Source organism: Ovis canadensis, chromosome 2 (assembly GCF_042477335.2).
Source record: "Ovis canadensis isolate MfBH-ARS-UI-01 breed Bighorn chromosome 2, ARS-UI_OviCan_v2, whole genome shotgun sequence".
NCBI classification, from domain to species: domain Eukaryota; kingdom Metazoa; phylum Chordata; class Mammalia; order Artiodactyla; family Bovidae; genus Ovis; species Ovis canadensis.
In genome coordinates this window covers 204,665,833-204,680,917 of record NC_091246.1, presented here as the reverse complement: position 1 = coordinate 204,680,917, position 15,085 = coordinate 204,665,833, and positions in this window count along the sequence as shown.

Sequence of the window (15,085 nt, the reverse complement as noted above, 5' to 3'; positions counted from 1 at the left end):
AGTAACACAAGACCCAACTTTTCAGCACTGTCCTTAAAGATATACATAGAATTACCTCTCCATTTGTCTCACCATTCAAATAGTCTCTCCTTAGGTAATAACTCAGGAACAGTCCCTAGAAGCACTGAGAAACAGATTCCTAATTATGGAGTGTTCAGCTGATGAAAAAGCGGCACATGGGGAGGGAGGCACAGGGGAGAGCTTCCTGAGTTCCTCAGATCACTGTGTTCTAGAATGTTAACAGTTCTCACAGTCTAGCCGAATCCGATTACCACCTTTTTCATGAAGACACAGAATCCCAGAGAAGTTATTTAAATGCTCAAATTTTTGTGTCTTAGTGATCTGAATGCACACTTCTGTCTGTAGGTGTTCTCTCTTCTATGCTGATCTGCCATACCATGTTTTGTGGTTTGGTTTTTTTTTTTTTTTTTCTGCTAGAGATGTTCAGGGAGGCATTGCTCTCTACCTTGCTTTACTCCTTATTCAAGTATACAAACCTTAGTGTTTTTCAATCTTGGAAGATTGTAGAGCAAGACATGGAACAACAGACTGCTTCAAAATTGGGAAAGGAGTACATCAAGGGTGTATGTTGTCACCCTGCTTATTTATATGCAGAGTGCCTCATGCAAAATGCCAGGCTGGATGAAGCTCAAGCTGGAATCAAGATTGCTGGGAGAAATATCAATAACCTCAGATATGCAGATGACACCACCCTTATAGCAGAAAGGGAAGAGGAATTAAACAGCCTCTGATGAAAGTGAAAGAGGAGAGTGAAAAAGCTGGCTTAAAACTCTACATTCAAAAAACTAAGCTCATGGCATCCAGTCCCATCACTTCATGGCAAATAGATGGGGAAACAATGAAAACAGTGACAGATTTTATTTTCTTAGCCATGAAATTAAAAGACGTGCTCCTTGGAAGAAAATCTCTGACAAACCTAGACAGTGTATTATAAAGCAGAGACATCACTTTGTTGACAGAAGTCTATGATTTTTTCAGTAGTCAGGTACAGATGTGAGAGTTGGACCATTAAGAAGGCTGAATGCTGAAGAATTGATGCTTTTGAACTGTGGTGTTGGAGAAGACTCTTGAGGGTCCCTTGGACAGCAAGGAGATCAACCCTTGCTTCATTTAATCATAAAGGAAATCAACCCTAAATATTCATTGGAAAGTGAATATTGATGCTGAAACTGAAGCTCCACTATTCTGGCCACCTGATGTGAAGAGCCTACTCATTGTAAAAGAACCTGATGCTGGGAAAGACTGAAGGCAGTAGGAGAAGGGGACAACAGGAGATGAGATGATTGGGTAACATCACCAATTCAATGAACATGAGTTTGAGCAAACTCTGGGAGATAGTGAAGGACAGGGAAGCCTGGCATGCTGCAGCCTGTGGAGTCACAAAGAGTCGGACACAACTGAAAGACTGAACAAAAAGAACAATGCTGCATAGATAGTGACTTAAAATAGTGACTTAGGGACTTCCCTGGTGGTCCAGTGGTTAAGAATCTGCCTAGCAATGCAGGAGACATGGGTTTGATGCCTGGTCAGGGAACTGAGATCCCACTTGCCTCAGGGCAACTAAGCCTGTGCGCTGCAACTACTGAGCACGCATGCTCTGGAACCTGCATGCCAGCGCTAGAGAGTTCATGCACTATAATGAAGATCCCACCTGCCACATGTAAGACCTGAAGCAGATAAATAAAAATTTAAAAACAAAAACAAAAAAACTCAGTGACTTAAAGCAATAAATGCTTATCATGTCACAGTTTCTGTGAGTTAGGAGTCCAGGCATAGTTTAGTTGGGTCTTCTGTCGCAGGGTCCCTCACAGGTTATAATCACAGTGCTGGCTAGGGAAAGCTCTATTTCTCAGCTTGCATATGTGGTTATTGGCAGGATTCCTCATGGGTCGTTGGACTGAGGGATTCAGTGCCTTGTCAGATGGGCCTCTCCATAGGGCAACTCACAACATGGCAGCAAACTGAGATAAGCCAGAGAGAAAAAGAGCAAGACAGAACTCACAGGTTTATAACTGAATCTTCAAGTGACATTCCGTCATTTTTTTTCCATAGGCTATTCATTAAAACAAGTCACTAGGTCCATCCCACATGCACAGTCATATCCCACCAAAAGGTGTGAGGTGCAGAAGGCAGGAATCACTGGGAGCTGTTTTGGAAGCTATTCACCACCCTGGCTCTGTTACAGTGTCCTTCAAGAGTGTAAATTCACACCAGGATCACTTTTTCCCAGTCATTACTAAGGAGCTTGTTTACTTGACTTCATAAATTCACCCTTTCAAGAGATACATAAGGATCTCCTAATTTCACTTGTGCTCTTATAAGCAAGCAGAAAGGGAATAATGGTTTCTAACTGAGTGATGTGGCACTTTGTCTCCAAAATGTCTGCCATTCTGTAGGTTTAAATCCCTGTACATCTATCCTTCACTTTGCACACTTAATGTGTTCCAGACTTAGCTTGCAAGGCACAAAGGCATTAAGCTAAAAGGCTATTAACACAACATAAAATATTGTAGATAAAAGTACTGTATGAATTGTCTCTAGCAAATTTCATACTGAAGGTACATTTGCTATAAAATATAAAGCAGACAAGATAATGGCTGTGCCATTCATTCATTTTCAAGCACTCCAGGGGGTGATTGAAAATGTGTAGGTCTTAGTAGTTGGCACACTGACTAGGGGGTGGGAGCGCTTGCTACTAGCATTTACTTTACTTGTGTCAGAATTTGCTGGGCCAGGGATGCCACATGTCCCATTCATCCCAACATTCAACTCCCCACCCCCCATGCCACTGTGCCCCCACCTCGCTGCTCATCTACTCACTCTCCTCCCATTTCTGAACCATATCTCCATCACTTTATTACTTGTGAAGCTAGCCATATTTTAAAATCTGTCTTCACAGGGAATTGCATAAGTATGCTATAATATACATCCCCTCCTAAAGAGTGCTCACAAGCTTAAGAAAAAGGACTTCAGAAGGCAATGTTAAGTACAGGTTCCCTGGTTGTGTCCTTTTCTAGGTGAGATTGGATGTAGGTGAGTGGAGAAAAGCGCTACACAGATCTGAGACAGGTATTTAATTCCTTTGTTATTAAACACTCAAATGCATGCCTGCACATGTATGTTTCTTGTCTTAAGCAAGGAATGATTGCATCCTCTTCACAAGTGGGAAAACCCTGCTTATAAGGACAGAAACATTTTGGCCCACAATTCATAGCAGGATCTGGCAACAGCACTGTTGACTCGTGTGGTTCTCTGAGCCCTGCTTGGTGGACAGTTTCTAAATACCATTTTCTACCTTTAAAGGACAATTTAATGAGCATATTTAATATCTAGAAGAGCTTTCTAGTTTTCAAAAGTAAAAATGTTGAAGCAGTACTTACAGCATAAAAATCTCACCTGTGTCTATGTTCAGTTGATAAAGTACCCAGCAATTTGAAAACCTGAAACAACTCATATTTCTTATAGTTGGGTTCTATAATTACAAACATCTAGGTTCAAATCTGCATGACAAGATATTGCCAGCCATATAGCGATCAGAAAAGAAAACGGAGAGGGCACAGTGCCAAGAACCAAGGGCCGGAATGAGTGTGGCATGTTCCAGAAACAGAAATGGGCCAGTATGACCAAAGACATGGGGTAAAGAATGGTGGTATGAGATGAGGTCATGAGTGGTCTGAGGCCAGACCCTATAAAATTGTTTGAGCTAGGAGAAGGAGTTTCTATTTTATTCTTAATGTGATAAAAAAATCTACTGAAAAAATGTAAGCAGAAGAATGGCTGTGGTCCTATTTCATTTTTAAATGATCACTCCCAACTGCTAAAGGAAGGCAAGAGAGGAACCCAACTGACTGGTTAGGTGGCTAGTGCGATACTCTGGATGAGCAAAAACATGGTGGATTGGATTGATACAGCAACAAGAGAAATAGAATGTGGCACAGTTTGGGTACTTTTGAAGGTAGAGTTGATTGACCTTTCTGATGGTTTTATATCAAGTAAACAATATAGAGTTTGGGGGAGAGGCTGTGGCTGAAGTCATATGAAATTATGAGGAGCAGAGGATTGCCTTGGGAGTAAATGTAGAGAGAGATGAACCATGAATTTTGGGCACTCCCAACATTTAGACGCTGGGAAGAGACGTTCTAGCCGAGAAGACCAGGAGAGAGTGGCCAGTGAGGCAGGAGGAAAAGCTGGAGATCTAGATATCCCTGAACCCTAGAAAATAAAGAATGTATGGAAGGAGGGTCAGTTGTACCTACTGTCTCAATTGCTTCTGGGAGGTCAAATAAGATATGACACAGTGAGACCACTGGATTTGGCAACATAGAGTTTATTAGTGACTTTTGCAAGAATAGATGCACTGGAGTGGTGAGGACAACAATCCAAAGAGGCTGGTTTAAGGAGAGAAAGAAAGAGGAGAAGGTAAAAGAAGAAAAATGAGGCAGTAGCTGGAGGAGGATGTGGAGACTAGAGAGAGTGTCTTTTAAGACAGGGGATGCTGTAATATGTCAGTGCTAAGGGGAATGTCTGGGAGTGAGTAGGAAGAAGGTGCAAGAAGGGATGGGAAAGTTATTTTAGAAAAACCATTTTAGAGCAGCAGAGGAAAACTGATTGAGTAGGGTTTAGTACACTTGAGATTTATGACCATGAATTTAAATGGTTATCAGTAATCCTGGTAGGTTTTTTTTCATCAATGTTGGCACAGGCACAGAGTAAGTAGATAGTGGAACTTAAACAGGGACAGAGCTCTGCCAGATGAGTGCAAGGGGAGTTACGGAACTAAGATGCATTCAGTAGACATGATTATATAGATCGTGGATTCTAAACTGGGTAAGGAGGGAAATGAAGACATGAGGGAGCTGATGGATGGTGAAAAAGTAGCCCACCGCTGGATTGAAGGTCTTGGTAAAACAGAGGAATTGTTGAATTGTAGCACCAGAGTTGGTAAGCTAGACATGAGGTGCTTGAAGTAAAGATTTTAGAAATGGTACTTTTTTGATATTGACTAAGTAAGGAACATAATCAAAGGAATGGATGGTTGAGAATGATAGAAGGAAAAACCACTGGAGATGAAGAAAAACTGAAGAGGCCACCATAATAAATGGTTTGAGAGCCACTTAACATAGAATTTGAGCAGAATTGATGAGAAAATTTGGCCACTTCAAAATATCTATTATTCAGATCTTTTACTTTAATACACACTCAAAACTGATTTATTATCAGACTGATGTTTGGTTAAAGTAAGAATGGTGTAATGCATTTCTGTCAAAAAAAAACAACAACCGGACCTTGACTGGAATACAATGACAGATTTTATGACCATATGGTTTAACCTAAATGTGTTTATGAGGCTCTTCAGAAAATAGGACAGATGGCTAAGAGCTGCAGAGTGAACAAAAGAAGTGTGTGGAACAAACGTCTTAGTGATCACAAAGAAAAATTGAATACTTCCCAGTGGGCCTTCCACAGAGGACAAAAGACTAAATTCACTGGAATTCTGTACTGCTCTGTAAGTGAAAACTAAATTTGCTTTAAAATACTAACTTATCCTGAAATCTCAATTTTTAACAACAACAAAAATGTTAATTTGGGCTTATAATTCCCCTCTGAATTTCTCTTTTCAGAAATGAGTTCTCCATTTCCAAGTCCATGCTATAATTTTATGTTGCTTGACATGTTTTATTAATATGTTCTTCAGGCCTAAGATTTATTCCTTGGTATTTCATTATTACTTAAAATCTGTAAAAACTTTGTTAGAGGACTGTTAACGGATAATTGATGGATTTTCTGCTTAACTTTATTCACAAGGGTTTACATATTAGCATGTAAATTTTGACTAGGCTGCTAGGCCTATTTCCTTTTGGCATTAATGCTACCAAAAGCTGATAAAGGGCTCAGTTGGTACCATCTGGAAGCTTGATTTGTGATGTCACAGTTGACACTAGAAGTTAGTTTGAGGAAACTAATTAATTTCCTACATTTCAGATATTGAAAAAGAAAAGCCTTTCATGATGCTAAGAGTATTTCACAAAGATAAAACCATATTTTCCAGTGTATATTAATTCCAGTCTTATTTTCCTTGCTGTCAGCCTCATAATCTATAGAGACTTGGGTAGTGCAAAGCAGAGAATATCTGTTAAAATTCACATATGTGTTTATAGGTGCCTATATATTGTATGATCATGGGCAAAGATGTGGCAGGACTTAACCCAATAGTGTTAAAGCAGGAAGGTATAAGGAAGTAGTGAAATTGTAGCTAATTGGAAAATTGTAATATAAAAATATAAAATATTAATTTATATTTATTGTAATATAAAAAATTACCAAAAAATAGGTTAAAGTTGAATATGTTTATAAGTGAGAGGTAGAAGGTAACATAGACAAATTAAAACATTGATTTAATTAAATGACAGACTTGTAAGCAACTTTCACTTTGAATTTATGTTGCTTATTGTTCTTACAATAAAGTTTTTAAAACAAAAGGAGACTGGGATGCATAAATAGACTGGGAGGTAAATTCCTCATTCTAATTAGTGCTGGGTTAATTCTGTTCATTAGAACCAGCTCTAAACTCCCTAGTTAAAGAGGAAGGAAAGACCCTTGAAGATGCTCTGATAAAAACCACAGATACATTAAGAATTGAAGAATACATCCTTTGAGGAAGAGTAAAAGGAACTGAATTTAAACAGCTTAAAAGTTTCCTTAACTGTAAAATATGGAGGTTCGATTCAGTAATTTTTCATACCCTCTCAGCTCTGAATTTTTAAATTCTTAGATCTGTGAGTCAACAGAGTAACTGCCAATTGCCTGCAGCATCGGAAGCAGTAAACTGCACGTATGCATATGCTTGGGAATAAACTTGACTGTAGGCTGACTACACTAATAGTCCTTCCATCAGATGAAGAATTCCTTTTAGATGAAAGAGATTAAGGGCATATGCCCTTCCTCCTCTGAGCAAGAAAATCAATAGGGTTTAACTACAGCAGAATGAATTTGGCATCATGAAAAGCTATCTGAAAACATGTGTAGTAAATGTAGATGCGGTTCATACAAGACTGATTGTCAAGTCCCTTCCCTGGAGACTTTCAGGATCAAGGTGGGTACTCATCACTCCAGGATGGTGTTAGAGAGATGTCAGATGGCCAGTGTGCTCCATAGCTTAAAACTCTTTCAAGCACCATGTACTACATCTCTACCAGTTTGTTTCACAGATAATCAAATGTATGTCCTCTCTTCCTTGAACAGCCTGTAAGTTATCATGTTCTGTACCATCAAAATCCATTCCATCCCCAAGATAAGAACAAAACAGACACCCTAGATTCCTCTCCTTTGTTATCCTTAACCAATTGGTTGGGAAGTCCTTTTCCTTTTGAGTCTTTTAAATGTCTTTTGAACAAGTTACCTAATTTCTTTATCCACTACTCCTATTTCAGACCCTCATTATAGAACACTGCGGTGGTGTCCTAATTAATCTCTTTGCCTTAAGTCTTGCCCTTCAATCTTTCTTCAAAATTGCTGTCAAAATCTGTGTGTGTTTTTTTAAGTTCAGTCTCTTTCAGTTCAGTTCAGTCGCTCAGCCGTGTCCGACTCTTTGCGACCCCATGAATCACAGCACACCAGGCCTCCCTGTCCATCACCATCTCCCAGAGTTCACTCAAACTCATGTCCATCGAGTCAGTGATGCCATCCAGCCATCTCATCCTCTGTCATCCCCTTCTCCTCCTGCCCCCAATCCCTCCCAGCATCAGAGTCTTTTCCAATGAGTCAACTCTTTGCATGAAGTGGCCAAAGTACTGGAGTTTCAGCTTCAGCATCATTCCCGCCAAAGAAAGCCCAGGGCTGATCTCCTTCAGAATGGACTGGTTGGATCTCCTTGCAGTCCAAGGGACTCTCAAGAGTCTTTTCCAACACCACAGTTCAAAAGCATCAATTCTTCGGCACTCAGCTTTCTTCACAGTCCAACTGTCACATCCATACATGACCACAGGAAAAACCATAGCCTTGACTAGACGGACCTTTGTTGGCAAAGTAATGTCACTGCTTTTCAGTATGCTATCTAGGTTGGTCATAACTTTTCTTCCGAGGAGTAAGCATCATTTAATTTCATGGCTGCAGTCACCATCTGCAGTGATTTTGGAGCCCCCCAAAATAAAGTCTGACACTGTTTCCACTGTTTCCCCATCAATTTCCAATGAAGCGATGGGACCAGATGCCATGATCTTCATTTTCTGAATGTTGAGCTTTAAGCCAACTTTTTCACTCTCCTCTTTCACTTTCATCAAGAGGCTTTTTAGGTCCTCTTTACTTTCTGCCATAAGGGTGGTGTCACCTGCATATCTGAGGTTATTGATATTTCTCCCAGCAATCTTGATTCCAGCTTGTGCTTCTTCCAGCCCAGCATTTCTCATGATGTACTCTGCATAGAAGTTAAATAAGCAGGGTGACAATATACAGCTCTGAAGAGTTTCTTCAGGCTGAAGAACCATCGGCCTCATCTCTCGATCTTTATTTCCATCACTTGCACTGCTTGTCCACCCTAGACTATAGACAGTTTAGAAGGCCTGAGGTCTTCTCCTTTCACACATGCGTGCCTCTGTTTGTGTTCGTCCTTTTACCTAGAATGCTCCTTCCTTTTCATGCCTTTTGAACTCAACTTTTGAAGCCCAGATCAAATGTCACCTCTTATCAAGTGTTTCCTAAGCTTTTATCTATAAACAAGAGGCAGAAATAATTATTCCTTCCTCTGTGTTTCCAAGACACCCTAAATATACCAATAGTGATGTTGATCATATTACCTGCCATTGTAATGATGCGATTACATATATGATAAAGATGAAATATTTTGTGTTTGTGTTCCTCACTTCCCATCTCTTCCCTGCCACATATGAAAGGACAGTTTGGATCTTTTCTGGGTAAAAGAATAAAGAGTGGCTTAAAAACTGGAATGAAAAGGGAGCAGAAATCAATAAAGAGTTCTGAGAAAGGTAGTGTCGCCATCAGGGCTGAAAACATGTGAGGCTCTGGGTAGTTAAAGTCTGTAAGTATGGTGAATTAAATTGAGACTTCTTTAACATTACATGAAAAACATAAAGATTGAAATGTATTTTTAATTACTACTTGGAAATTAGACTATGCTTCCCACACAGTCTAGGCCACATAGAGCCCTAGCATTTAGTTAAGTTACCTATATCTGTTGTCTCTTAACTCTACTTCATATTTGTTTCAGTACCTAGGACAGTACATTATTTCAATACCAATGACTTAATAAGTAAATATATGAATTGTATCTGGCTCTTCTAAGAAAATGCCACAGATTTCCAAGTTAACAATAATGAACATTTCTAAGTGGTGTCACTTTTACTTTGCTGAATACTCAAACACTAGTGGTCCTTGAGACCAGGCCAGCAGAGGAAAGGACTGTATATTGGCTGGAATATAGGCATAGAGATCTGGGTGAAAGCCCAGGGTGGAAGGACAAGATGTCAGAGTATCCAAAGCAAGTTTTTGAGTGGTTTTAGAGGTGCCACACGTCAGCATACTGGAAAATTACTGGTTGATACTGTATTATCCACTGTCACACACTTTCAGGGGTTAAAAAAAAAGAAAAAATATGATGCAATAAATGTTATCTCTCAAGTAAGACACAAACTGCTTGGTTTTCTACCTTTCCAGCTTGTGGTCCTTGTGGGACCAGTTCCTAGAACCAATTTCAGTAGGATCCTTGAAGAAATCAAATATTCTCAGTCAACCAACTCCATTTCCACATTCAATCTTTTGTATTCTTCCTTAGTTACTTTCCCTTCTGGGATAAGTCTTTTAAATTACTATTACCTTAGTATAGGAAGCTACATAAAACTGTGAGAATTGTTTTTCAGGTTCTTAATTTTAGCCCTTTCAATATATTGAATTTCTTTTTCAATAAGTGTAATTGTATTGCAGGCTCAGCTTTTATTACCATTGTAAAAATTGAGTTCTATATTATTCATTGCATGCAATTATTTATGTAGTTAGTTTTTAAAGATCTAGTTTGCATCAATTTAAATTCAGGCACTGATGTCATGTTTCTGTATGTGTTTTCCACATTTGAGTATTTTTCATCTCCCATTTTGAGAAAATTAATATAATTACCTATTTTCTTTTTCTTTTCTTTCTTTCATTGTTTTAAACAGCAACCCAAGCTGTTAACCATTCAGAACCCAAGAACATGGTCAACTGTATAACAGGAGCCCTGAAGGAACAGTTACGAATTGGAGCGTGCTTTATCCCAGCCACAGAATGCAAAGGGTTACACTCTGCAGGAGCTGCAGGAACTGTGGTTGGGGAGGGCAGTGAGTTTCCTTACCCTTCCTGCCTGGGAGCATTCACCCTTTATCTGGGAGCAGGCAATGGCAACCCACTCCAGTACTCTTGCCTGGAAGATCCCATGGACGGAGGAGCCTGGTAGGCTGCAGTCCATGGGGTCGCAAAGAGTTGGAAATGACTGAGCAAATTCACTTTCACTTTTCACTTTCATGCATTGGAGAAGGAAATGACAACCTAGTCCAGTGTTCTTGCCTGGAGAATCCCAGGGGCAGCGGAGCCTGGTGGGCTGCCGTCTATGTGGTCGCACAGAGTCAGACACGACTGAAGCGAATTAGCAGCAGCAGCAGCAGCAGCAGCAAGGTACTAATAGTTCCCCTTCCACTTTTAAAATAGAAGACAAGGGTGCTTGCCTAAAAAATTAGAACTGAGTAAGATTTCTAGAGCACTTTGGAATTCTTTTAGGGTGCACTTTATAAGAACACAAGCCATTTCTTTTGTTGTTAAATTATGTTCCTGTCATCAATAATTCTCCAAGCATAGCCTTTTTTATGAAAAGGCTCAATGCTGTAAATCACTGAGTAATAAAAGAACTTTGCCATGAGGGTGGAGTCAAAGGCATGCAAAAAAAAAAAAATCAGTCTCTGATTAAATTACCTTTGTCCCCCATTTCCTGTGGTGTACTGCTTGTTGGACAGAAAGGGAGAGGGAGCAGGGAAGATGGAAAGGTAGGAGAAACAGATCAAAATGGGAGCCCCAAAACACACATTAAAAGAGAGGGAAGAAAAGTATGGTGTGGAGACAAAAAAAAAAAACAACAAAAATGTGCCTGATGGAAATGAAGTCCACTGATATGAGAAGGAGAAATAAATCCTGTCCTGAACGATAAGACAGGAAAGAAATCAGACAGTGGAAACTCAGGAGTGAGCATGGGAGAGAATGTGGTCATAATTTGAAATGAGTTCTGGGCTATACAAAATTCAAGTGCCACACTTTGCAGACCAACACTAAGGAAAATGAGACTCTTTTTCTCCCTTCTTTCATTATCCAGTTTTATATCATCCATAAAGAATTAACATGGGAGCCCCATGTTAGCTAATTTATACTATGAAAATATTCTTAAATGATCTTAAATGAATAACTAATAGCAGTCACATTTGTGGGCGTATAATAATTCAGTTCAATTCAGGTCAGTCACTCAGTCATGTCTGACTGTTTGTGACCCCATGAACTGCAGCACACCAGGCCTCCCTGTCCATCACCAACTCCCATAGCCTACCCAAATACATGTCCATTGAGTTGGTGATGCCATCCAACCATCTCATTCTCTGTTATCCCCTGCTCCTCTTACCCTCAATCTTTCCCAGCATCAGGGTCTTTTCAAATGAGACAGCTCTTCACATCAGGTGGCCAAAGTACTGGAGTTTCAGCTTCAAATCAGTCCTTCCAATGAACACCCAGGACATATTTAGGATGGACTGGTTAGATCTCCTTGCAGTCTGAGGGACTCCCAAGAGTCTTTTCCAACACCACAATTCAAAAGCATCAATTCTTCGGCGCTCAGCTTTCTTTATAATCCAGCTTTCACATCCATACATGACCACTGGAAAAACCATAGCCTTGGCTAAAATGGACCTTTGTTGGCAAAGTAATGTCTCTGCTTTTTAAAATGCTGTCTGGGTTAGCCATAACTTTCCTTCCAAGGAGTAAGCATCTTTTAATTTCATGGCTGCAGTCACCATCTGCAGTGATTTTGGAGCCCAGAAAAATAAAGTCAGTCACTGTTTCCATCATTTCCCCATCTATTTGCCATGAAGTGATGGGACCAGATGCCATGATCTTAGTTTTCTGAATGTTGAGCTTTAAGCCAACTTTTTCACTCTCCTCTTTCACTTTCATCAAGAGGTTCTTTAGTTCTTCTTCATTTTCTGCCATAAGGGTGGTGTCATCTGCATATCTGAGGTTATTGATATTTCTCCCAGCAATCTTGATTCCATCTTGTGCTTCCTCCAGCCCAGCGTTTCTCATGATGTATTCTACATATAAGTTAAATAAGTAGGGTGACAATATACAGCCTTGACGTACTCCTTTTCCTATTTGGGACCAGTCTGTTGTTCCATATCCAGTTCTAACTGTTCCTTCCTGACCTGCATACAAGTTTCTCAAGAGGCAGGTCAGGTGGTCTGGTATTCCCATCTCTTTCAGAATTTTCCACAGTTGATTGTGATCCACACAGTCAAAGGTTTTGGCATAGGCAATAAAGCAGAAATAGATGTTTTTCTGGAACTCTCTTGCTTTTTCCATGATCCAGCAGATGTTGGCAATTTGATCTCTGGTTCCTCTGCCTTTTCTAAAACCAGCTTGAACATCTGGAAGTTCATGGTTCACATATTGCTGAAGCCTGGCTTGGAGAATTTTCAGCATTACTTTACTAGCATGTGAGATGAGTGCAATCATGCGGTAGTTTGAGCATTCTTTGGCGTTGCCTTTGTTTGGGATTGGAATGATAACTGATCTTTTCCAGTCCTGTGGCCACTGCTGAGTTTTCCCAATTTGCTAGCATATTGAATGCAGCACTTTCACAGCATCATCTTTCAGGATTTGAAATAGCTCAACTGGAATTAGATCACCTCCACTAGCTTTGTTCGTAGTGATGCTTCCTAAGGCCCTCTTGACTTCACATTCCAGGATGTCTGGCTCTAGGTGAGTGATCACACCATGGTGATTATCTGGGATGTGAAGATATTTTTTGTACAGTTCTTCTGTGTGTTCTTGCCACCTCTTCTTAATATCTTCTGCTTCTGTCAGGTCCATACCATTTCTGTCCTTTATTGAGCTCATCGTTGCATGAAATGTTCTCTTGGTATCTCTCATTTTCTTGAAGAGATCTCTAGTGTTTCCCATTCTATTGTTTTCCTCTGTTTCTTTGCACTAATATCTGAGGAAGGCTTTCTTATCTCTCCTTGCTATTCTTTGTAACTCTGCATTCAGATGGGTATATCTTTCCTTTTCTCCTTTGCTTTTTGCTTCTCTTATAATGGTTATTACCCCCTTTTTTATTTTGTCCACCTATCCCCCTTCAAAATAAGGATTCTATTTAAACCTCTCCATTTCTCTCTAATTTAAGTATATATAATTAACAGTTTGGACACTCTCACCAGTTTTCTGATCCATCTCAGTTAAAGGCCCAATTTCTTGCATTTTATCCCCTTCTAGTCAAACTCCCCTCTCCTATTCTTACTCTTTTTCTCTATCAGCTTTTCTGAAAGTTTGGTCTGCAAATATTTGGCATCCCAGGGACCCTTTCAAGGGTCCATAAGATTTTAAAAAAAACAAAACTTTTCATAATATTTCTGACTCCCTTTCTCACTGATGGGGCTGACAAGTTTCATAGTAGAGCCGTTGGTGCCTTGGCACCACTGGAACTGTGTTGATTGTTACTGTATTCTCCACTGTCACATACTTGCAGTAAAAGAAGAATGATACAATAAAAATGATCAATTTTGCTAGCCCTCAGTACTTGAAGAAATGAAAGTAGGCATAAAGCACTTGAACTGCATACTGAAGTACGATGGTTTGAGCACTGTGTGACTGTTACAGCTACTAACTGAATTAGCTGCTTTTTCATGGAAACCATTTTTACTTGAAAGGTCAACTGATGAGATGAACCATGGTTATTCAGACTCAGCTATTTAGCAATAATTTTCTTGAAAATGAATGAAGTGAGCCCTTTACTTCCAGGAATACAACTTGACCATATGTTTAAATGAATTAACTGCATACTTTAAAAAACCTTTAACTACATCAGAAAATTAATACTGAAAAGTTTTTAAAGTATACAATTAATTTGTTTAAACATACGGTCAAGTTGTATTCCTTGAAGTAATGGGGTCACTGCATCCATTTTCAAGAAAATTATTGCTAAATAGCCGAGTCTGAATAACTGTGGTTCATCTCATCAGTTGACTTTTCGAATAAAAGTGGTTTTCCATGAAAAAGCATCTTAACCCCCATAGGGCTTCCCTGGGGATTCAGATGGTAAAGAATCAGCCTGCAGTGCAGGAGGGACCACTGCCCTCCTCCCACCCTGGGTTCAATTCCTGGGTCAGGAAGATCCCTCGAAGAAAGGATAGGCCACCTACTCTAGTATTCTTGGGCTTCCCTAATGGCTCAGGTGGTAAAGAATCCACCTGCAATGCGGGAGACCTGAGTTCTGGGATTTCATCCCTGGGTGGGGAAGATCCCCTGGAGGAGGGCATGGCAACCCACTCCATGGAGAATCCCCATGGTCAGAGGAGCTTGGTGGGCTACAGTCCGTGGGGTCACAAAGAGTCAGACGCGACTGAACGACTAAGCACAGCACATAACCCCCATAAACAAGACTCTCTGGAGTGCAAACTGGTTTTTAAGATCCTGAAACCAAAAGTATGAAAACAACTGCTTTATATAAACACTTCCCAAAGTGTGTTCTTTGGCAGTCTGGCCTTTGGTATGCTCAAATTTTGCAGTATCGAATATGGTATCCAATAGCCACAGGTGATTGTTTAAAGTCACATTAAATAAAATTTGAAATTTTGTCCCTCAGTCATGCTAGTCACATTTGAAGTGCTCAACAGCCCAAATGTGGGTAGTAGATGATAGGATATTTTCATCATTGCAGAAAGGGATCTGCAGTCTGGGAAGCTTGCCAACATCCTCCTCCCCTTCTCCTCTCACTTATTCTCCATGTTCAGTAGCATCTAAAGGTTCTGCAAAGTTTTGAAAGGAG